Here is a 24033-nt window from a genome sequence, read left to right as displayed (position 1 = left end):
ACACCTCAAACCTACAGGGAAAACTCAACTACTTCGAGCAGCTTCGAGCCAAGCCTCTGGAGTTACCAAGCTCGAAAGAATCTGATTAATGACAGCACCTGAGATAAGTGGCACTTTAACCAACCTTAACTGTTGATGTATGATGACATAATGTCCCCTCCAATTAATGACAAGGATATAAAACACCTGTATTTAGCAGAGCAGATGCTGCTTTTATGGTTAGATGCGCAGATAATACTGACTTCTAAGGACCATCTATAACTTACTTCCTTAGTATTTGTGTCTATATTTATTTCATTTTGTGTTAGAGGTGGAGGAGGAAACATAACCTCAGATTCTACACCCAGGATGCAAAGAAGGTATATGCTTTGCTGTGATTTTACCAAAGACAATTTGCACCCCATGGTTGAGGTGATCTGCTTCAAATTCCAAGAGTCTTTCATATTGAATGAGTCTCAAGTTTGCTCATTTTTAAAATAAATATGAGCAATAACTTTAGTAAGTCAGACAACCAATCAATCAACCAATCAACCCAGCTGGTTAATAAATACAGCTTACCTATTTAAATCTGCTATAAACACTTATATGTAGCTTCAGCAGCACAGTTATTATATATTATTACATACACACACATATATAATATTGTACACACACTCATATATATGCACATATTTGTCTGTATTAGATGGCTTGAGCTTGTATTCTGTCGAGTTTCATGTCAATTTGACACAGCTAGATGAGCTTGGGCAGAGGGACTTCTAGTGGAGAAAAAGCCTCCAAAAGACACACGAGTGAGAGACATGGCATGCAGTATTTGTCTGTTGGTATCTGGTTTGTTTCATTTAACATGATGCTGGCAAGGATTTCGTATGGGGTTGCAGTTTATCAGGGGAAGCAAGGCATGAACAAGACAGTTAACATTGCATTTTGAGAAGAACAATGAGCAGTGGGCATTGGAAAGCCCGGGTACAGTGGGGTTGATGATGGCTGGGAAAAGCATCTCAGAAGAGGTGGATGAATGTGAGTGGGACAAGGGTGAGCAGGTAGACCACAGAGAGGACTAATCAGATAGAAGATTCTGCTGCTGAGTCAAAGACAATCCAGAATCTGAAGTCAAGGAAAAAATTGTTGTTTATAAAATGAATACTAGATCAAGGTCCACTAGACTGAGTCAAAATCTTCAATGCCATTGAAGACTAATTTAACTTTGTTTATTTGATAGAAATAAACTGATAACCTTAGGGTTTTTTTTTTATGTGCATGAGTATTTTGCCTACGTGTGTGTGTGTGTTTGTGTGTGTGTGTGTGTGTGTGTGTGTGTGTGTGTGTGCCTGATACCCATGGAGGCCAGATGAAGGCACCAGGTTTCTTGAAACTAGAGTTATAGATGGTCATTAAGCTGCCATGTGGATTCTGGGAACTGAATCCTGGTCCTCAGGCAAAAAGTACCATGTGCTCTTAATCACTGAGCCATCTTTCTAACCCTCAATTTCATTTCTTTTAAATGACTGTTTAAGACCCAAGAATAGGGGGAAAGTATGGGGAAAAAAATCTTCATTTTCTGTTTAACTTTAAGTATTTGTGTATCACTGCTACTGGGTTTTCTCTATTTTTAAAGGTTGCAAAACAGAGCTGAGAGACTCTGACGGTTGGAGTTTAACCTGATATTCAGAAGTCATGTCCAGATGACCCATGCTGTTGGCTGAAGTACAAAACATAAGAAGAGGGAATATTGGAAAAGTGGCCTTGTCATCATCACCGTTTGTCTTTGAGTAGAGTGTCTCTGGTAAATTCGTAGATGAAAATAAGAGTGATTTTTATTTCCTGGAGCTGGGGAATTCATGGCTTTTCTAGCCTTTCCTTCTAACTATGCTCTACTATGCAGAAGGAGGTAGATGTAGGTAAGCATGTTTTGGGATATTTAATTGGCTTCTGCTGAAAGCGATGACTCTTGCTTTGCTAAGGAAAATCTTTTCTGCATGCTCTTACTCATCTTTATTGGGTTCCCGAGGCCAGAAAGGGCACTGGACATAAGGCTGCCATGTTGGGAATGAATCCCCAGAAACATCCCTCCTTTGAAGTATCCCACTCACTCATGCTTTCACTCCCTGTGCTAAATCGCTACCCCAATCTCTTGCTGAATGAGAGACAGGAGGACTTTGTTAGTTCTGTTTTCAGTGTTGAGCAACTGGTTGGCCCTTTTCACCTTCCGTTTCCCACTGCTAGCCACAGGTTGGATCACTCTTACATAGCTGAGAGACACCTGGGGTAAAGGAAGGCAAAGCAGACAAGGTAGACTTAGTATCAGGTACAGGCTCCCAGGGAGTTAGTGGTCAGACAAGGCCCAAAGCATCTACAACTACTTAGACTAGTTCTGTTGCTCTTGGTTACACATCATAACTAGATGTTAGGACCCACTGCTGAAGATACCACTTACTCCGGATACAGAAAATAGAGAATCAGTCTTGTACTGATCAGGAAACTTCCTCCCTCACAGCTAATTTACATAGTGTCAGAAGGTGTTCTGCATTCTTCTAGGGAAGAAACCATATCAATGGTCATATCCAAACAACTACAGCTCCTACCTGCTGCATTACTGTCCTGACAGGTGAATTGTGCCCAACGTTGCAATAACATCTAGTCTGTTTTGGGAGTTACCAACCATTCTCTTGATGGGATTTGAAGCTTGCCCTGTATGTTTGACAGGAGGTAGTTCATGCCTGGTTCTATAAAAACAATCAAAATCCATGGGCAGAGAAGTCATAGGAACAAAAAGAGAGCCTATTGATGTTATCTTGTCAAACTATCTACTAAACATTTGCATGTATATTCATAGATTTATGCTCGTCAAAGAAACTTCTGGTTTCAGTGGATAGTGGGTAATGTAGAGATTCATAAATTGTCAAAGTACTGAGAATAAGTGATTCTGTATCTTCATTGGTAGATGGGACACCTATGCAGGGCTCATAAAATATATATATATATATATATATATATATATATATATTTTATGATATATATATATCAGAGGAAGAATGTGCCAGCCAGCCATTGTGGAAGAAGTTCGGTGCAATGCTGTCCTTTGGACATAACATGGCTGTTGCACACATGAACTCACAGTAGTTGTGATGAACTCGAACATGACCTTGAAAAGACTAAGCTAGTAAAACTATTTAATATGGAGGAGGGAGGGCCTTCTATCCCTAGTTGAGGGCATATTGGGGAAGAATCACTTTTTTTGTAGGTGTGCCTACTGGTAGGTTGGGTGCCCATACTTCCCTGTGTGCACAAGGGGAGTGTGAACTGGACTCAGTGGGTTATTTAAAGAAAAAAAAATAAGAGGCTATGAATTTGGGAGACAAATGTGATTGGGGGTTGGAAGGAGGGAGTTGGAATGGATATAATCCATATATAGTATATGCATCTGTGAGATTTTCAAACAAACAAACAAATAAAATCAAACTTTTGACTCCCCTACTCACCCACCAAAAAAAGAAACAAGACAGAACAAAACATGTTTTCAATAAACTTTCAAACTTCCTTATTTATTCCTGTATTCCCTGTGCTCCAGTGTTTGAGGTAGGCCACCCAGCTTCTTGGGACACTCATTTACAACTTTGCTCTTCTTGCTCTTTCAGATAAGGATGGCAGACTAGAATCTACCTCTGTGGGAGTCAGTGAAGGAGATTCAGAACACAGAACAACTTTGACATCTTCACTTCTGTCTCGTGGCTTCTTGGAACCTTCTCTGGTGACTAGAAACACTGGTTTGTTCTTTCTAGCCTCTCACAGTGCATTAGGGATCCCCTGTGCTGTCATAGGTCCCCAGATATCTGCGTTGATTTGTTGTTAGTGACATGCAGCCACTGTATTATGTTTTAGAAACCATTACAAAACCCACAGCTCCATTGTCTGGAAGAGTTGGGAGCAAGTATAGTTTTCTTGTTTATCCTCATAGAAAATTCATTATTATTATTGAAACCATGTCATTTTGGAAGAAAGAAGAGAAAACCATGTTTTCATGTTCCTTGTGACAGCTTTTCAGACCTAGTATTATTAGCAAGATGGTTTCTATTCTCCACTGCTAGTCTAAAAATGGAGAATTAGAACCACATTCTGTAGAACTTGGGAATCTCTCAAGTTATGTAAGATAAATAGGGCCTATGGTTTGGGATGAGAATAGAGCCAAGAAGTATGATCAAGACTGTATTCCCTTAGTTTTAACTCAGCCACTTAGGACCCAGTTGCTTTTAAATCTTCATATCCCATTTTTTTTGTCATCTGTCAAATGGAGTAATAATAGCAACTACTTCCTAGAGATGCCATATGGATTAAGTAATTAATATCTGCAAAACTCTTGGAACAGGGCCTAGCAGATAACATGGATATGAGAGATGTTTCTTAGTAATACCTAAGCAGTCATTTGCTGTCTATCTGCAGCCTGCCAGAAATTCTGCTACCTCTTAGGAATATGAAACGACTCAGTCATAGAAATGGTATACGTAAGTTACAGGTGGTGGTGGTGGTGGGGGAGGATGCAGAATCAAAGCTCTCAATGAGCTTGAACATTTTACCATCATCAAAATACAATCCCACTTGACAGTGGCAAGATGCTCATGTACTCTCTTGTTCCAAGGGTTGGGAACAGGGGACCATGTCTTCTTGGTCCGTACAAGAAAGCACTGTCTGGATACATTCTCATGTACAGGTGTTATAAGGAGGAGACATACTAAGTTACCAATATGTAGCTCAATCTTTTTAATTTTAAAAGATATATGTTTTTATTTGTATGTGTGGGCATGAGTACACATACACACATGTACATGGGTGGCCAAAGAAGCCAAAAGAAAGTCTCCACTCCCTAGGAGCCTTGTTATAAAGCTGATGTGGGCTCTAAGAATCAAAGCTGGTCCTCTGAAAGAGCTAAGTTAAGTTAAGCAGCAGATAACTTTGGAGGCACTTACCAGTTTAAATATCTCACTTTCAAAAAGGGTGTGTGTGTGTGTGTGTGATTCTGACCAGCAGAAGTAATGTCTTCTTTGCCTGAAACAGCAGGGTGCCTTATCTTCTTTCTCACATGTGTGTCCATCTTAAAACTGGCTTTTAAGCATAGAGTATTTCTTCTTAGAGAAGAGTACCATTTTCTCCATCCAAAAATAGTGTCCCTTCCAAATCAGCTCAGCTTTTGATTTAGTTTGGTTGGAAGTGAGACACTCATCTTTTGGACTGATATGTTTATTTGGATATCTATATATTTTTTTTCACGACAGCATTATATGAAAGTTGAATCCTACGATTCATAGAATGTAAACAGATACCCTTTCTCACACATTTGTGATTCCAACTGAATTTTTGGTCAATGCTCTTGGTCCTGAGAGTCTAAGAAAGGCTAGCGCATCCCATAGTGATCAGGAAGTTGTGCATTTCTGGGTGAGAGTGCTAAATGGAATTAAACAACAGTAATAGGTTAAGGAGACAAGTTAAGGAAGGCCCAGTAGCTGTAAGCTACTCGAAATGAATGATGTCTTTTTCTTCCCTCTGTTGACATAGGAACACAAATAAGCTTCCAGAAAGATGGAAAGGGAAAGTGTGGGTATTGTAATCTCGTCTTCCTGGTAAATCTGCGAAAATCAGAAACCACTGCAAAGGGGTTAGTTCACCCCCTCTCCCTGCACCCAGGAGACATTGTTAAATAAGGGCTCAAGAGAAAGCAAACCCTGCAACTCCAACCTTGGCTCTCCACCTTCATCATTCTTGCATTGGCTAGAAAGTAGACATTGTTTCTCTGAGCCTGGTTTGCCTGGCTATGGACAGTTCCCAGAATGACTGCTTGTTAAAAGCAGCACCATAACCAGATGAATCTCTGCAGATGATTCCATAAGATGACAAGGGACGTTTATGAACAGTCTCTTTAAAGATGCTGTACATTTGCAAAGCACTGTGGGTAAAAAAACATCATGTGAAGGGTGCCGAGTCAGGGGCCAGAGCAGCTGGGAACTCAGAGGCAAAGGACACAGGCAAGCATACGTCTGCTTCAGGTTACTTACCTACTTTACATACAGAGCTGAACTTATTGGATGAAAAGCTTCGTGAAGCTAAATGGATGAGGAAGGCAGACACCACATGTTTTCATGTAATGGCTTTTCTACTCCTCATGAAACAGAAGATCGGTTTGGGTGTGACACAAGAGAGATGACTCCATTGAAGACCCGGTTTACTCATCTACCCGAACAGCAGTAGATTTCCCCATCAAGGTCTTTCTGCTTTTTAACGTTCTCTTTTAGAGTAAAACAATGACCATAATAATAAGTAATGCATAATAATAAGTAATGCAATTTGAGGATATACACGGCAACACCATCAAAGCCTGTGTATTACCTCATCCTCTCTGAACCATTCCATGAGGCTCTTCCCATTACACGGGGTGCTGAGAGAGGATCTGTTAATTGTTCAAGATTAAATATCAGATTCATTGTTCACAGTGTATGGTCTTAGAGAAGGTCAAGGTTGGCAAATTAAGGTAGACACAATGAAGCCAACTCAACCTGAGACTTGCCATGCCGGTCAGGGATAGAATACTGCTTCTGTACATGAGGGTAAGGGAATGTTCAAGTCTGAGCCTATCCAGGACTATGTGGGCACTAAATATAGTAACTGTGCTTAATGTTTAGTGTGTGTATTTTGGGCTTTGCTGTTGTGGTGTTTACAATCCATCCATGTCTTGGTTAAGATCAGTTAAGGTCAAGGGCAGTGAATACTGGTACGAGGTAGTACAGAGGTAACTATTCTGCTTGGCATAGATCTAGCCATGTCATAAAAGGCTTAGGAATAAGTGATTGTAAGGGACACCAGACCTAAGTAACAGAGGCTTAGCAATATATAATTTATTGTTAATATCTATCTAGATATCTAGATATCTAGATATCTATAGATAGATATCTATAATTTATTGTTAATATCTGTCTGTCTGTCCATTGTTCCAACCATCCATCCATCCATCCATCCATTCATCCATCTATCCATCCAGATAGATGGATAGATAGATATAAACTTGTAACCCAAGGGTAGGCAAAGTCATTTCCGGAAGTCATCCTGCTTCCAGGCTCCTTAGCTTATGCTGTTCCACTCTCATGAAGGATAGTTACTATTTTATGAAACAAAATGGCTGGCTTAGACTCCAGATATCAAATCCAAAATCCATTTGAAAAGAAGTTGGAACAAATGATGGTCTTACATGGTATGTTCATTTATGTTCCTTTCTCAGAATTTTATCTTTAGACTATGTTATGTCACCATGAGGAGGAACTAATTCCCTGCCACTGTCAATATTAAAAGACAATATGGTCGGGCTGGTGAGATGACTCCTCAGGTAAAGGAATCTGCTACCAAGCCTGATGACCTGAGTTCCATCCCTGTGATATGTGTGCTAGATTGACTCCTGCAAGTTGTCTTCCGGCTTCCAGACATGTCCTGCGGCACATAAGCACACACCTATGTACACACACTAAGTTAAATAACATGAATAAAAATTGTAAAAAATAAATAAATAAAGGCAGCGTTATAAAGACCCTCTCACTTAAGGGCCATCTTACATTTTCAAGTGGTATTTTCCATGGCAAGTATCCTTGCCTGAATCTTGACTATTCTCCAGTGACCCTCTATTCAAAGCTCACTCCCCAGCCTGTGATAGTACTGGAAAATAGTGGGTCCATTAGGAAATGAAGTCTCATAGACATAAGTTGGGTTGTTGAAGACGTACACTTGAAGTAGACTTTTGGGAGCCTAGTTCTTTTCCTTCTCTCTTATCTACTTCCTGTTCATCATGAAGTGAGTCACTTCCTTTACCAGGTGCTCTGTCATAATTTATGTTGTCCATAGGCCTAAAGGCAATGTGGCCAGGTGACTATGGCCACACCCTGAAATACCAAAGCAGTGAGAGAAAATTAACCTTTACTCCTTAGTGTTGATTGCCTGAGGTATTTTTGTCATGGTGACAGAAAGGTGACTAACTCTTGCAGATACCTTGTTAATGACCAAAAGAATTACTTTCATAGAGAAGAATCTTCAAGGGAGTTTTCTGTAAAATTCAAAGTAAATAACATCAGGATTCTGGGCTGAAATTTGGGGCCAAACTTCTGTTTGCTCACTCCTGAAATCAAGAAAAGATTGACTAAAGGTAAGAAACTGATCACTGGGGAAGTAGAAAAAGATCGATTGCTTTCATCCCTCTTTGAGGGCTATGACTGGAAAACCACATGTGTAGAGATTATACCCGGGTTTGAGCAGTAAAAGTCACAGCCTCATGGAGACTAGAGTTGCATCTGGTTGCACAGAGTCTTTGAAGTACAGAATATTAAAGCTTTTGTCTTTGTTTGTGTTCTGTTGCTGTGGAGAGACACCATAACCATGGCAACTCTTATAAAGGAAATCATTTAACTGGGGCTTGCTTACAATTTTAGAGGTTTAGTCTATTGTCATCATTGCCAGAAGCATCATGGTAGCAGACAGACAGACATTGTGGTGCTGGAAGTTGCAATTTCTAATCCAGATTTGCAGGTAGCAGAATTACAGAGAGCCCCTAGACCTGACTTAGACTTTTGGAAACCAAAGCCCAACTTCTGTAACACACTTCTTCCAACCAGGCCATACCTACTCCACTGAGGCTATACAACCATTGCCTCTCAAGTTGCCTTACTCCCTAATGCCCAACCATTCAAATTGATGAGCCTTTGGTGACCACTCCTATCCAAGCCACCACACATTGGTATATATTAGTTACTCAAGAGGCATAGTTTACCAACTGTTTTTTTTAATTAAAAAAATATTATTTTATTTTCTGTGTTTGGGTGTTTTGACTACATGTAGGTGTAGGCACAGCGTATATGCCTGGTACCGACAGGGAAGAAGGCATTGGATCACCTGAATTTGGAGTTACAGACAGATGTGACCTAACTGTAAGTAATTAACACTGACTAAAAATTAACATAAATAAAGAAAATATTTCATTATAAGTATTAGTTAATCTAACAATAAGAGTGTTGGGCATCATTATATCTACAGATATCTCAGCCAGAATTCGTGACATCAGGAAAAATATTTATGTTGATCTCTTAGGATTCCCTATAGATAACCCAGCTTCCGCCATTTTCTATATTTGGATTATTGTTTTCTAGATTCAGCTGCACTAAAATGCACCTTAGTGATAGAGTGGGTATCTAGCATGCATACAAGACACACTGGGTTGGATCCTCAGAACCACAAAATATTCTCAAGAAGTCTGAGTTACTAAATTTGAATCTAATACCCTCCTGTTGTCTAAAAGAGGATGATCTATATTGACAAAGTCACAAGGTCAAATGTACTTACAGCAGTGGTTCCAAAGCTTCCCAATGCTGTGACCCTTTAATACAGTTCTTCATGTTATGGTGACCCATAAACATAAAAATTATTTTTTATTGCTGCTTTATAACTGTAATTTTGTTACTGTTGTGAATCTTAATGTAAGCATCTGTGTTTTCTGATGGTCTTAGACAAACCCTGTGAAAAGGTCATTCAGTCCCTAAAGGGTTGAGACCCACAGGTTGAGAACCTCTGACTTACAGGCTTGTTTACCACAGAAGACTTAGGACACTTGTAGGAGGAAAGGAAAGGACCACTAGAAATCAGAAAGGATGGGTTGTGTGTCACTAACATGCAAAGGAGCTTGAGTAACAGAACAAATCAGAGACTCAAATGTCTCATGGTTCAAAAGCAACAAGAGGATTGGAGAGATGATTCAGCCAGTAGAAATCTTGCCTTCAAAATGTAAGGGCCTGAGTTCATATACCCAAAGCCTGTGTAAAAAGCCGGGTGTGGCGACTCTTCTGCAATCTCAGCATTGCAGGATGGGAAATGGAGGGCTGAGGACCCCTGGAGGCTGGGAGAGGTGATGCAGCTATCCTGGTCTAAGTGATTCTGATCTCGGCCATGGAGAGACCCGATCTCAAAGCAAATGCAAAAAGACCCAGACACAAAAAAGTGCACACGTGCATCAATGCACATTTAGCCACACACGTACCCCAGTAAGATAGAGAGCAAATCTGTCAAATTGCACAGAAGCTCTTGGATTAATAAAGAAAAAGTCCAGAATCTGGAATGTTGACAAGGTCTACTTCAGATTCCCAGTCAGGGAGGAAAAAGCAGCTGATGATGAGGAGCTGAAGACAAAGGAAGACCATGACATTGCGTATGGTGTACGTCTTGCTGATCAGATGCTGAGAAACATGGGTAGCAACTCTGCCTCACACTCATGGATAGCTCCATGCTTCTGACAACCTCCAGGATGTCCATGAGTGAGGCCACATCTACATCACAACATTGCTGCTAGGATCTAAGCTGTCATCTTCCTCTTACTCTGAGCCATTTGGTCTAGCTGCCATAAATAAGGGCTTTACAGCCAAAAAGCTTCCGATTCAAGTCATGCTTACTCTACACGTCCATGTGTTGCTGGGAATGTAGCTTAGTGGTCAACTGTTTGACTAAAATCTTGACATTGACCCTCATTAGCACACACACAGACACACACACAGACACACAGACACACACACACACACACACACACACACACACACACACACACACACTGAATTTCCTTAATCTGTTATTTTTCATTTGTAAATGGGAGATTTTCACACCTATCCAATAGAGCATGTGACCCAATTACCTCTGAGACCTAGCAAGTAGTGTACTTTTCCTCTTTGATGCTAGCTCCTTCTCTTGCTCTCTCTTTCTGCTCACCTCCCTCTCTCTGTACTTATCTAGATACTCTTCACATGGGCCAGGCAGAACTGAAATCTAGGAATCTAGTGGATTCGGGGAGGTGGATAGTACTAGCCCATCTTAGGGGATCGGAGGAGCCCTCTGCTTCCTGGGTGTGCGGCTGATAAATTCTCAGGGAGATTATTGGTGGATACAGTTGTTAGCTTCCTGGCTGCTATATGCCTTCCTACAAATGGGGTGACTTAAAAATGATACGAATGTGTCATCTTCTGACTCAGTAGGTAGAAGTCTTCCTGGGCTGATATCAAGGTGTTGGCAGGGTGTTGTTCCTTGCTGGACACTCCATGGGAGACACCATTTGTTTGTCCTTTGACCTTCTTGGGTTGTGGCCTCAGATACTATCTCTGCACCCATCGACGTCTGAATAGGTTCTTCCCATACTGCTTCCTGGTAAGTTCTTTTTCTTCTGCCTTCTTGTTCTATTCAACAGCTTTGATGCTGAGATGCCGTCCACGTGACTAATCCAGAGTACTACTCTTAAGATCAGCTGATGGCAAATTTCATCCCATCTGTTAACAACATAGTTACCCATTTTCAACATTTCAAATTCTGGACTTCTCCTTCATTAATCTAAGAGCTTCTGTATAGTTTAGGCAGAGTTGATCACTATCTTATTGGGGTATGCATGTGGGGTATGTGTGATATTGGGCATCACCAAGTTGCCCAATATAATGATAGCTCCCTGGATTAGGACATGGACATACCTGGGGACTATTATGCTACTTACCACAATCTTAATATTTTTTTAGACTCATTCAGTGCAGCCTTTCTACCAATACATTGTTTTATCTTTTCTATTTATACTAGGGATTGCTTCCTTCATTCCCAGATGGTCCTATAATCCCAAGATAAGGCAACCCAGCCACACCTACCTCAATTTGAAAGTATCAGCTTCTCAATGACATTTTCAGACCCATCCCACCACATTCCAGGATTCCTGGATCCTCTCCTTCTGATCTATTGTTTTCATGGCTCTTCTACCTACGTTACATACTACGTGTTTTCCTTGTTATTTTTATGTTTGGGTCGCTCCCTACCACATGATGTGTCTTTTACATAACAAGCAATAAGTCATAACACAATTAATGAAAACAAAATCATCATGAATGCTAAATGAAAGCAACTAAAATGACAGTACCCAGGCACGAGTGTTTTTATGGCAATTCCTAATTGTCTCTAGCTTCTAGAATTATTCGCATCAAAACCTTCTGTCCAAATTTGAGGACACCACAAATTCTGCTAATAAGCCCCAAGAAACTTCAGCTCAAACGTGTCTTTGGCAAACAAACCAACTTTAACTTTCGGAAAGCCACAGAAATCTTCCACACGGCAGACTGTCTATTGACCTTGCCTTCCGGGAACTATTTGTGCCGGATGGACGTCTTATGAAGTCTGCACCAACAGCTCGGTTTGCTTTCCCTTCAGGCAAAGCATCTCTGCTCTTGAATGCAAGAGGCCCCACCAGTGTCCTCAGGATTCCAGGCTACCACCGCAGCTGTCACAGTGCGCAGTGCGCTGTGGTATTCAGGAATGTGGACAGAAAGCCCTATATGAAAGGGGGCACCAGACAGGCAGGGAAGAGAGAACAGCCCCCAAACTTGTGAATGGCGGGGATTTTTCAAATCAATCTCTACAGTACAGCTTCCCTGAATTCGCTGAAAATGTGCAGTTTTCCTTTTGCCAGCAAGTCAGGTTCATACCCCAAGCGAAGAAGAATTCCTTCAAGCAGGCCAGCAGCTGCAGCACTCCGAAGAGAAAAAGGAAGACAATACATTTTCTTGCTTCAGTTCTGCAGTGGCAGGTGCGCACCCAGGGGCCCTGCCTCCAGAAGGAACTCAGTCTTGGCTGGAGAGCTGTCAATTAATCATCCAGGAGAATGCCTGGGACAGCAGGGAGAAAAGTCTCATTCATTTCCGCGGGACCACACGGCAGCCACCAAGTGCAATGTTTTCTGCAAATAAGAGTTCAGCTGCCTCCTGGCTCCAGGGGTCATTTGTTTGTTCCTGCATGTTAAAGAACAGCTCTCTACAGCTTCACACAGGCCTATGCTGAGTCTGCCCAAGGAATTTGGCGCATGCCTGGTAGTTATTCACTTTCACTGTGCAGGCATCGAATGTGCCTACCCTATTTCTTCACCCAAATCAATTCTGTTCGGCCCTCACCGAGATCCACTGCTGCCTGGTGCCACAGATTTCTCTTCTTCTTCTTTTTTTTTTTACTCCCTTTGATGAATAAAATTGTTGTGGTGTTGTGCCATCATCACTTACATCGACTATGATTTAAAAAACAAAAACAAAAAAAACCCCAACCTGCCTGTAACCACCCACCACCCACCACCCACCACCCACCACCCACCACCCACCACCCACCACCCACCACCCACCACCCACCACCCCGTTCCCCTTTGGCCTCCTCATAACTGAAAGTATGTTCTTTGTCTCTGTATCTTTAATCTCTGGATCGATCTCTCTTTTGCTCTCTCTCAACATTTTTCTCAGTCACTCTTTATTATAGCTTTTGAGACAAGGTCTCTCACTGAATTTGGAGCCCACAGACTCCTCTAGATTGGCTGGCCAGCAGGCAAGCATGTCCCAGTTGCTAGGGTTACAAATGCGACTTCCATGACTGTTTTTCTTTAGGTAGGTGCTGGGGATCTGACCTTGGGTCTTCAGGCGTGCCCAGCTAGGCTTCTACCACTGAGCTGTCTCCGTAACTGTGGTTCTCTATCTTTAAAATGAAAAATTTCCCTCTGAATCAGAACTGAGATTGGGTACTAACCCTAAGTATCAGTAAAAGCTCTAAAGTGTCCAGTTTGCAAACGGTTATTTCACAATAAAGAATGGTTGAATCTTACACTTCCGGATTCAGGTGGTGAACCAGTCTCTACCATGTAAAATTCATTTCTATATCCAAACCCACTGTAGTACAAGCTCATAGGGACATGTCCTCATCAGAATGGACAGAAGTATGATACAATGCCCACTAATCCTAATGGGTCCCATTAGATATATTTTTCTTCTCAGTTTACATTTTTTGCTTGGAACTAAGGAACACCTTTCTTGAGAGTAAGAGGATGCCACAGAATCTATGTTCTATCACGGTCTTGGAATTGATTATCAATTCCTCCATACATTAAAATCACATGCCAGGCAATATGATGGAAGGCATAGAGGTTCCATAACCTCTGCAAACTGTGCCACCACCTGGGTAACAAGCGGTCAACATGAGCCTATGAGGGACATTTCTCATTCAGATCACCACAGAAAGGAACTAGAGAAATGCACATTTTAACGTTTATAAAAGTTAGACTCAGGGTTGGTGAGATGGCTCAGTGGTTAAGAGCATTGACTGGTCTTCCAGAGGTCATGAGTTCAAATCCCAGCAACCACATGGTGGCTCACAACCATCTGTAATGAGATCTGATGCCCTCTTCTGGGGTGCCTGAAGACAGCTACAGTGTACTTACATACAATAAATAAATAAATAAATAAACAAATAAATAAATAAAACTTTAAAAAGTACTTATAAAAAAGTTAGACTCTAGTTTTTATTTATTTTCTCTTGGGAATAAGCGATCCTTTAATTGTTAAAGATTTCTACATTATTAAAAAAGAAACTCCCCCTTATGAAAGGAGAGCATGTGTGCCCTCTGACCTCTTCCTTAGCTTTTTAAACACAAGGAATCCGAATTGATATTTTAAAAGGTTTTAATGACAAACCCGGATCTTCAGTGAAGGATGTTGTGAGTTTGCCTTCTCTGTCCCTGATGCCCAGTGAAATCGTGATGAAGGCTGTGAGAAAAGAGGTTTGTGCTCACACGCACTCCTAGAGCACATGAATCAGGGCATGGATATTTTCACCTTCCTCAAACAGTTTTTCCCATGGAGCCAGGAGGAGAACCAGCAGTAGCATCCTGGGGAAAGGGATAAACACATCTGCCAAGGTCTCTTTCATTTCCAGTCACTGTCCTGGATTCTATAGACCAGAGGGTCTGTTTGAATGAAAGGAACAACTTGTTACTTTGATATTTTAATCACAATTAGCCACTGGCTGATCTCACTGAGTCAGGAGTAAACATGTGAATTTAATTTCTCCTGAGTCAGAGAGAGAGTTTATTCATTCTGCCTGTGGGCCTGTCTGTGGCATCAAAGAATGTCCTTGGAAGAACACGTTGCTCCTTCAGGGATCCCTGAAAGGTCCCATGTAGACCACAACTCTCCCTGAAACCATTCCTTTCTCCTGTTTCCTTTTCTTACTCAGATTTACTTGGCATTATACAAGTATTTACTTTGTTTCATCTTAAGACAATTTGGTACTGTTGTGTCTAATTTCATTAGTCTCTGAATTTTAGTGCATGATTGCACTAAGTCTAAAGGTTAACTTGGGAGCATTAAATTATTTATAAGAAGTTACTGAATAGCCGGGCGGTGGTGGCGCACGCCTTTAATCCCAGCACTTGGGAGGCAGAGGCAGGCGGATTTCTGAGTTCGAGGCCAGCCTGGTCTACAGAGTGAGTTCCAGGACAGCCCGGGCTATACAGAGAAACCCTGTCTCGAAAAAACCAAACAAACAAACAAACAAACAAAAAAAAGAAGTTACTGAATAATATACTATTACATTTGATAAACATTTATTTTGATTTACCCATTTTTCTCTCATATTTATTGATTCTTAGTTTATATTTTTATGTGTTCACTTTTTCTGCTACAGAACATCCTCAAGTAGGTTTTGTAGGTTCAAAAGTATGTTGGATAGTTTTTTGTTTGTTTGTGTTTAGAATTCTAATTAGTAAGGGTGGTGATGGTGGCACACACCTTTAATCCCCATATGCAAAAGCAAAGGCAGCTAGATCTCTGAGTTTGAAGCACAACCTGGTCTACATAACAAGTTCAAGGCAAGCCAGTGAGAACCTGTCTCAAAAAAGTAAAACATTCTATATAGATAAAGATTACTTTTTAATATTTTTTATTCCATTTTCTTCTGGCATCTGTTGTTGAATAATTTTTCTGTTGGCTTATTTGTAGTTCCTCTGTAATAAAACTCTCATCCTTGCTAGCTCTGAGAATTTGTATTGATGTTTAGGATTCAGAAACTATAGGTCTTTAACCTTTTTCTTGTCTTTTCTTTGTGTGTGTGTGTGTGTGTGTGTGTGTGTGTGTGTGTGTGTGTGTGTGTTATACATATAAAGGCTAAAATTGCTTTTTGTGGCACTGAGAATTTAACCAGAGTCTCACACATGTCAGACAAATGCTCTACCATAAAACTAAATGCCAGCTCTTAAATTTTTAAAAAAAAAATTAAATTAAAGGATCTGGTCAAATTAAACAGATTTGCATCTAACTCATTCTATGGCTTAAGGAAGCCGTGAGGGCACCATCCTCTTGCCTCAGACTCCCCATTATCTAGGATTTACAGAACCTTGCTACCTTGCTCAGCTCTGTAATGTTCTAAAACTCAGGGCTGTCTCATCAAATAACCCCTACTACCGACTCATTCATAGACATAGGATGCAAATTCTCACTGAGCCATTTATATACCTTGAATTCTCATTCATAGTTTTAAAATGTAGATAATATCTCTGGGCTAAGTTTTGTGACAACCCCTCATTCTTACTTTCCAGTTTTCCGTGTGGCTCAGTCTGGGATTCATTCCATCTATTGGGTTTTAAAATTCAACGACTGTATTTTCATCTCCAAGTTGGTTTATTTATAAAAAACGTTCCACCTGTTCTTCTTTTACTTACTCGCATCAATAGATATTTTTCATAATTTGGTCTTTGTGGATCTCACCCCTTACATCACCTCACTGAAGGTTGTAAATATATTCTTCTAAAGTTCTTCTAAGATGAATGCCCTATTATTTCTGTTTCTTTGTGAATGAATTCTGTTTTTAAGTTCCTTGACTATCTTTGGGGATATTAGTTTTCTTTGTGTGCTTTTAGTTACAGTGCGTAGATTTGTCTTAAAGAGAATGGCCTCACTTTCTTCCCAACCCTTGTTTGTGGCTTTTGGGTGTTGTTCTTCATTATTCCTGTTCCTTCCATGACACATCTAATCATTCTATGACAGCATCCTGGAAAACCACCAAAATCCTATCCCAGAAGCATCGCTTTGGGACCCATCTTACAGAAATATCACAAGTCTAGTTTCCAAGCCTGTGGGCAGTATGGTCATACCCTATCGTCCTGGTGCTTGCTTATGCTATTTCCAGCAGCTCATGTAGAGTATCCCAGTCCTGGACTGTGTTCCCTTAAAAAATAATAAAGTTGATGTATGTGTGTGTGTGTGTGTGTGTTGTCTGTATGTATGCATGTGCACCATGAAGTCCAGAAGAGCATTCCATTCGATCCCCCGCATCTGGAGTTATAAATGGCTGTGAAGTAGCATGTTTGCTGGGAACTGAATCCAGGTCCTTCGCAAGAGCAGCCAGTGATGTGCGCTATCTCTCCAGCCCAGCATTGCAACTTTAAAGTATGTTCGTTGTGACATGAGCTCATCTCAGCCTGAGTTCCCATTCCACTCTTCTGCCTTGGGTCACCTTTCTTTTTTTGCAACTGGATTCATTTCCCTTCCTATCGAAGAAGTTAATTACCTGAATGTCTCTATTTCCAATGCTTGGCTCCAGCATGGTGATTTTAATATACCTTCTTGCTTGCTACTGCACTTGGGTGGTAGTCCCATTTGAATGTGTGTGGCATTCACCTTTGTTTGAGGATGGTGTGAAGATTACTTTTCTTGTTGCTATGACAACATACCTAACAAAAGCAACTAGGGGAAGGATGGGTTGGCTTTGCCTTTCCTACTAAATAATCTCTGCAGTCATTGTATCAGATAACTCTCTAACCTTTCACCTCTCTAAGTTCCCTGCCTTCCACAATTTACTCTTGTCAATCTCCCCACTAGCCTTGGTATTTTAGAATCCATTGCATTTTTTTTCCTGTCTTCATCTTGACATCTTGGTCACTTTTGGCATGGTGACCACCTTTTGAATGCTGCTGCTATTGTTGCTGTGTCTCTTGGGGGTGCTGGACATGTTGATTCTTCTGTTAACTCTGGCTACCGAATCCCAAGCTGCTTCATACTACTCAAAATATTAGCCTGTCTCAGTTATCCACACTAGTAGTGTCTCTCTTTACAACCCTCTCTTCCTTAGCAAGCTCTCCTAGTCCTCCATGCTTTAAATTCCATATTCATATCCGTCATGCCCAGACACTCATATCTTTAGTTATGAGCTCTTTGGATTTCCAGAGTCAGATACTTAAATAACTACCAAACATCTTCCCAACCATAAAACAACAAGAAATAAGGCATTGGGTTCTCTGTTTCTCCCACTCCCACATGCTGAAGTACATATGCCACGAGTCTAACCCAGACTCGTAATGATGTACAACTGCAAATAACTGACTTGCAGGACAGTGACCAAGAAATAAAAATGACCTGGGCATTGTGGAAAATAATGCAGGCATCATCAAGGTATTCCATTGCTGACTCTAGAGTTTATTAATCTTCTTGCTTCTGTGATCTCTCCTACGATGCTGAATCTATTTTTATACCTCACGTGGGGGAAAATGCAGTCAAGGCATGCGCTTGCCATTTGTATCAAACTGTTTGCTTGTGAGTTAAGTATGTTTTGTAAAAATATAAACAAGATTTTTTTCCCTTCCATACCTCCCCTAAATTACTGTCCTCTTGCCCCAGCTCACAGGAAAGAATCCCTAACGTTTGTCCTCGTCTAATCCTGGAAAAGAAGAAACCCGTGTTGTCTCACGATGAATCCAGCTGAGTTTATGGCCTACTAAAGGGAGGGTCTTTCTGGAAAAGCTTTGGCTGGGCTTTTAGATTTTCCACTTTTAATCTACTCTGTTTACAGCTCTTATCCATGGTGCTTTGAAAATAGCCTGGAAGGACATTCCAATCCTGGTTGTTGGGGGGACATTCTTGACCAAATAACACACAAAATGACTGGTAAGAAGGCAGTCCCACAACCTCCAGATGCTACTCAAAGTGTCCTCAGACCAGGGGAACAAGAAAACTCTGTGGCCAGGAGTTCTCCTTCCAGCTTCTCTGAACTTCTGTCCCTAGACTCTGGAGGCATCTGAAAAGGACATGATGAGGTGGGATCATATATGAGTTCTATCATCATGGATTTTTGAGTCCTTGCATTTTGAACCACACTCTTCTTCTAGTGAGCAATATATCAAAACTGTATTGGCATACAGTCATGGTGGAGTCTCATGTGGTAATAATGTTCTAAGTGTGACATTTCAGTGGCACAGCCAGCAAGGCAAGAGGTGGTAAATCGGTGGGTGCTCAACTTTGCATCTAAAAGAATCAATACCCAAGGACTTACTATAGTAAGGATGAATGCAACGAATCACTTCATATCCCCTACAGGTTTGACCTAGTGTGGTATTTGTGCCTGTAAGGTTGCTATAATGATGAACAGTCCTTTTTTTTTTTTTAAATAAATGTGGCTAAAGGGGAACCTGTATGAAGGCCTGACACAACTCGAAATATGTGGCCACCGAGGCTTACTACTCTATAATTTCCTATAAGTTCTTATTCCCTTGTCACTTGAGGTAAACTCAAGTTCTTTAATTATCCCTGGTACACTGTGCTTTTACAAAAGGTAACCCTTTCATCTGCTAGAATAAGAAAAAATACAAACACACAAGTGGGTAAGACCCAATACATCTATTTGACAAATGTAAGATGTTATCCCTACAGTGATTAAAAAATAATAACAGCAATTAATTGCTTAAATATTTAGCACACCAGAATCTGCACCTTATATACTAAATCATGTTAATTATACAACTTTTAAAGAATGTCATGCTATGGGATGTCACTATGCTCAGTTCTCTCTGATCAGAAGATTTCATAGAGCGAAGCAAGAAAAATATTATTTGTGCATCATAAAAAGCCATAGGCTCATACATAAGTCTGGGGAAGTGTGTGTGTGTTTATGAAGCCATGTGACTCCCGTTTCAGTTTCGTCTTTGTTCATTTAGGAACTGAGCTGCCTTTTTGGTTTTGAAATCTCTGATGTGTTCTTCCGTTTGTCTGTATTCCCATGACATTTCGCAAAAGATATTTTTAAAGCCTGACTCTCGTCAAACGGTTTATTTTCAATCACTTGGAACTTGGTTACCGTGTAGTTGCTTGATTGAATCTGACTGGTGATTTTTCAACATAACTACTTGCTAAATTAAAACAGCGAAGTTTACACACACATTTGTATGTCGGGGCCGGAGTTTGCATGTCTGGTCCACAGCCATGTTTTACTTGCTCGGCATCCTGATGCTTTACCTTTTAAAATCAATTAGTTGTCACGTTTTTAAAGTGAGAGGATTGTCATTTTTGCCCTGTCATTTAATTCTTTGACTTCTTATAGAAGAACAGCAAGCTGAAGACTTGGCAAGTCTGAACTTATGTTTCCATTTCCATAACGGGGTTTAATGATCTCTGCCTTAGCTAGATCCTGAGTCTTCAATTTAGCATCGACCCTGCCAATCCAGACTGTCCAGTGACATATAGACCCTGTCTGGTCTCTGGTAGTTCAACTTGCACCACACAGCTATATGGCTTAGTGTCTTCCCAGAGTAGGCAGTCTGGAACAAGAAGCTGTGTTATATGAGGGAGGCATGCTTATATGTCCGTGTTCCTGGACAGTCTATCCATCATTCCATCATTCTCATTCTCTCTCTCTCTCTCTCTCTCTCTCTCTCTCTCTCTCTCTCTCTTTCTGAACCTACACCCATACCTGGTCAGTTTTTACACTGTCTGTCACATGGGTTGATAAACTATGGCCAAGTCTTTGAGACAAGAGCATATGATCATTCTACAAATCTTTACTAACTATTGCTTTGTACCAGTCCTAATGAAGGTTAAGAAGATACACCCTTGAGGAGAAAAAGCCATACTTTGACTTCAGGGGTTCTCATTCTAAAATAGTCTAGAATTCCTAGGGCTTTACAGTAATGAGTATACTTTCCCCACTGCCCTAAGGAAAACCGTAAGGCTCTCTCTTGTGTGGGATATGAAAAATTAGGGTTATTTATCTGCAGGACGCTAAAGAAATTTCATCTTTCCCATTACTAAATAACTTACCAGAAGATTTTTGGCAGTAGGACACAATATCCCAGTTCATTTCTGGCCTCGGTGGTAGAGAACACCATGTTGTGGTGCTACTGGCACAGTAGGGCTGCAGAGGCTGGCTGTGAAATCAACTCTCAATCTTGCCTTCCTCATTTATTACTGGAAACTAAGGTCAGTTTAAGGAGACTCACAAGAAGATTATAAGACAGAGTATGGAGCAGTGAACTTGTCTGGAGTATACAGTAGTTAATAGGAAACTGTCTCAGACAATGTGTATGTTAAAGACCAGTACTAGCCATCTACATACGTACATAGCAAGCACACATCTGCATTCACTTAGACACACGCTCATACATACATATACACACAGAAATATGAATGAATGAATGAATGAATGAATAAACAAGGTAACAATTTCCAAACAACTGGTTGTTCATAGGTAACCCATCATTTATTTTCTTTTCCCCGACATGTTGGAGTTTCTCTGTTCACAGAATCCAGTCCACACTATGATTTTACCAAGTCAGATAGTTCCTTTTGTGATCTACAGAAATTGTGTAGCCTCTTAAAAATGGGGTCCCAAGATACTTTATGCCTGAACTATTTGAAATTCCTTTTTCAATGCCTGTCTTGGAAAGAAAATATCAATCCAAACCTTAAAATATTAGTTAATTATTCAAAATATGATGAGTGTACTGTTAAAAATAATAAAAGTTTAAATAAAATGATCAGTAGCAGAATGCTGTGATATATTTTTAAAAAGAAAATTATTGTTTTATTTCTTTTAGAGGAGTGACAGGAAATGTCTTAGTTAGGGTTACTGTTGCTGCAATGAATCACTGTGACCAAAAGCAACATGGGGAGGAAAGAGTTTATTTCACTCACAGTTCCACATAACAGTTCATCATCAAAGCACTGAAGGCAGGAACTCATGTACGACAGAGATCCTGGAGGCAGGAGCTGATGCAGAAGCCATGAAGAACCCAGAACCACCAGCCTAGGAATGGCACCACCCACAATGGGACCAATGATTATTAATTAAGAAAATGCTTTACAGCGGGATCTTATGAAGTTATTTTCTCAACCGAGTTTTTAGTCTTTCAGATAACTCTAGCTTGTATTAAGTTGACATAAAACTAACCAGGCCAAGGGGACTTAGGAGATATCAAACATTATACTAAGCCAAAACCACAGGAAAGGTCACTATCTTCCAAGAGCCTAAGACAAAGAGTAAAGTTAAAAATGGTAGCTACTCATCAAGATTATAGAATATAAGATTGGGTCATCATACCTAAGGAGATTTGCCCTTTGCTGAGACCAAATGATAATACTTGAGAGCAGAACATTCCGAGCAGGAAGAGTAACAAAGTAAGAGCATGCTCAGAGTGGCTAGGGTATAGAAGTGGATGTGCAGAGGATCGGGGAGGTGGGAAGTCATTTAGACAATGTCTTCAAGCATGGCAATCACACTAGTCTCTTGCATGATGGCAGACAGAAAAGTAAAAGAAACAGACTTACTCTATGTAACCCTCACCAAGGCTCTCACGTCATTGATCCCGTTTATAAGAGCATAGTCGTCATGGCCTCATTACTATCTGATGTATTTCTTCACAACACTGCTGTGGTGGTTTCAGCATAAAGTCCAGAGTTGTAAACATTCAGACCATAGTAATTCTGTGCCACTCTATCAGAATTTTATTTATTTGTTGGTATATAATCTTGATACACACACACACATTAAACACATATCCTTGTATTTTCACATTAAAAACTTTCTTAAGACCCTTGTTTAGTTTTTGCCAAGTTTTCACGCTATAGAAAGAAGGAGACTAAGTAGCTAGAAGAAGCTGACTGTCAATTGGTTTGAAGGATTAATAACTATTAAACATTTGCCTAAATTGAACTATTGGTTTAAAAGATTAATAACTATTACTTACATATTTGCCTAAATTCAGCATATGATTTTACTTCCGTTTCTATGTGATACATATATTATATATGATATGTGATACTTAATATAATATATAATATATAATATGATGTATAACATATATTTTATATTATTACATACTGTAAATATATATTAATATAATACTATATATTTATATAATATGATTATATATAAATACAATATATATCTATATATCTGTATACACACGCATATACATATATATGTATATATATCTCAGTTTTGAAGAACTTCAGTCTTGCATGGATTAATAGTTAATCATAAAACTGAAAGTATTTGGTAATTTTGCCCAACAAAACACTATCCAATAATATTTATGAAATGTGAACTGATTATCATGCACTGAGATTGGTTTTAGACTCAAGAGGGAAAATATGTGTCAGATACGTATCACATATGTGTATGTGTGTGTTCTTAGAACCATTATATGTAGATACTTAAATATGAAAAATGCTAAATACAATAAAATAACCAGTAAGTATTCTAGGATGTGGTCTCACCTGCTTGCAAAAAAATCTCTGAGTGCTTTCTAGAAGTCTAATCTGATGGAGGCATTGAATAATCAGGGGAATTTATCCCTTAGCAGTCAACCCTTCCATACTGGAAAACAGAGAAATCTGACTTAGGCACAGAGCCTGGCACATGGGGTGCTGCTCCCCATGATTTTGTGATCTCCTTCTCTTCAGGAGAAAATGCTTGCAAAAGTACAAGGGAAGTAAGGAGGACTGAAACTTAAAATGCAAGTGTATTCATAGTTATTCAGTAAAGAACAGTACATCTGAGACACTCCCGAATGAGGGCTCTGACAGCCCACGTTGGAACATCTCCGCCCTGCACTGCACCCAAAATCCTCAGCCAAGATGAGTAACAGTTCCTGGCTTGAGGAAGGGACAAATGACTCCATGGCATCTGACTACTCAAGTGGGCATCTACATTTTTTAGCAGATTGAATGTGTCTTCCTTTGAAGAGATCACCAAGTACACCGAGTCAAACTCTCACAATGAGGGGCATTTGCCTTTGGAAAATGGTATTTTGTCCATGCCAAGGTGGTGGAAGCAATCCATCTAAATTAAATGCTGTTTTCTTTCACAAGATTCAATCATCCTTGAGTATGAATTCTCTTCTCTCAGTTAGCTACTTGAACATGC

The 24033-nt window shown here is 40.1% G+C and overlaps 1 long non-coding RNA gene across 1 annotated transcript; it reads left to right on the top strand.

Annotated features, from left to right (window-relative positions):
* The first annotated feature begins 1594 nt into the window (after positions 1–1594).
* LOC143434393 (uncharacterized) lies at positions 1595–6250 on the top strand. Its single transcript, XR_013103865.1, has 3 exons — positions 1595–1786; positions 3639–3751; positions 5551–6250. It is a non-coding gene; the product is annotated as an uncharacterized LOC143434393 (long non-coding RNA).
* Positions 6251–24033: the final 17783 nt, after the last annotated feature.

Source organism: Arvicanthis niloticus, chromosome 14 (genome assembly GCF_011762505.2).
Source record: "Arvicanthis niloticus isolate mArvNil1 chromosome 14, mArvNil1.pat.X, whole genome shotgun sequence".
Taxonomy (NCBI): Eukaryota; Metazoa; Chordata; class Mammalia; order Rodentia; family Muridae; genus Arvicanthis; species Arvicanthis niloticus.
This window is presented reverse-complemented; position numbering and strand designations above follow the sequence as displayed.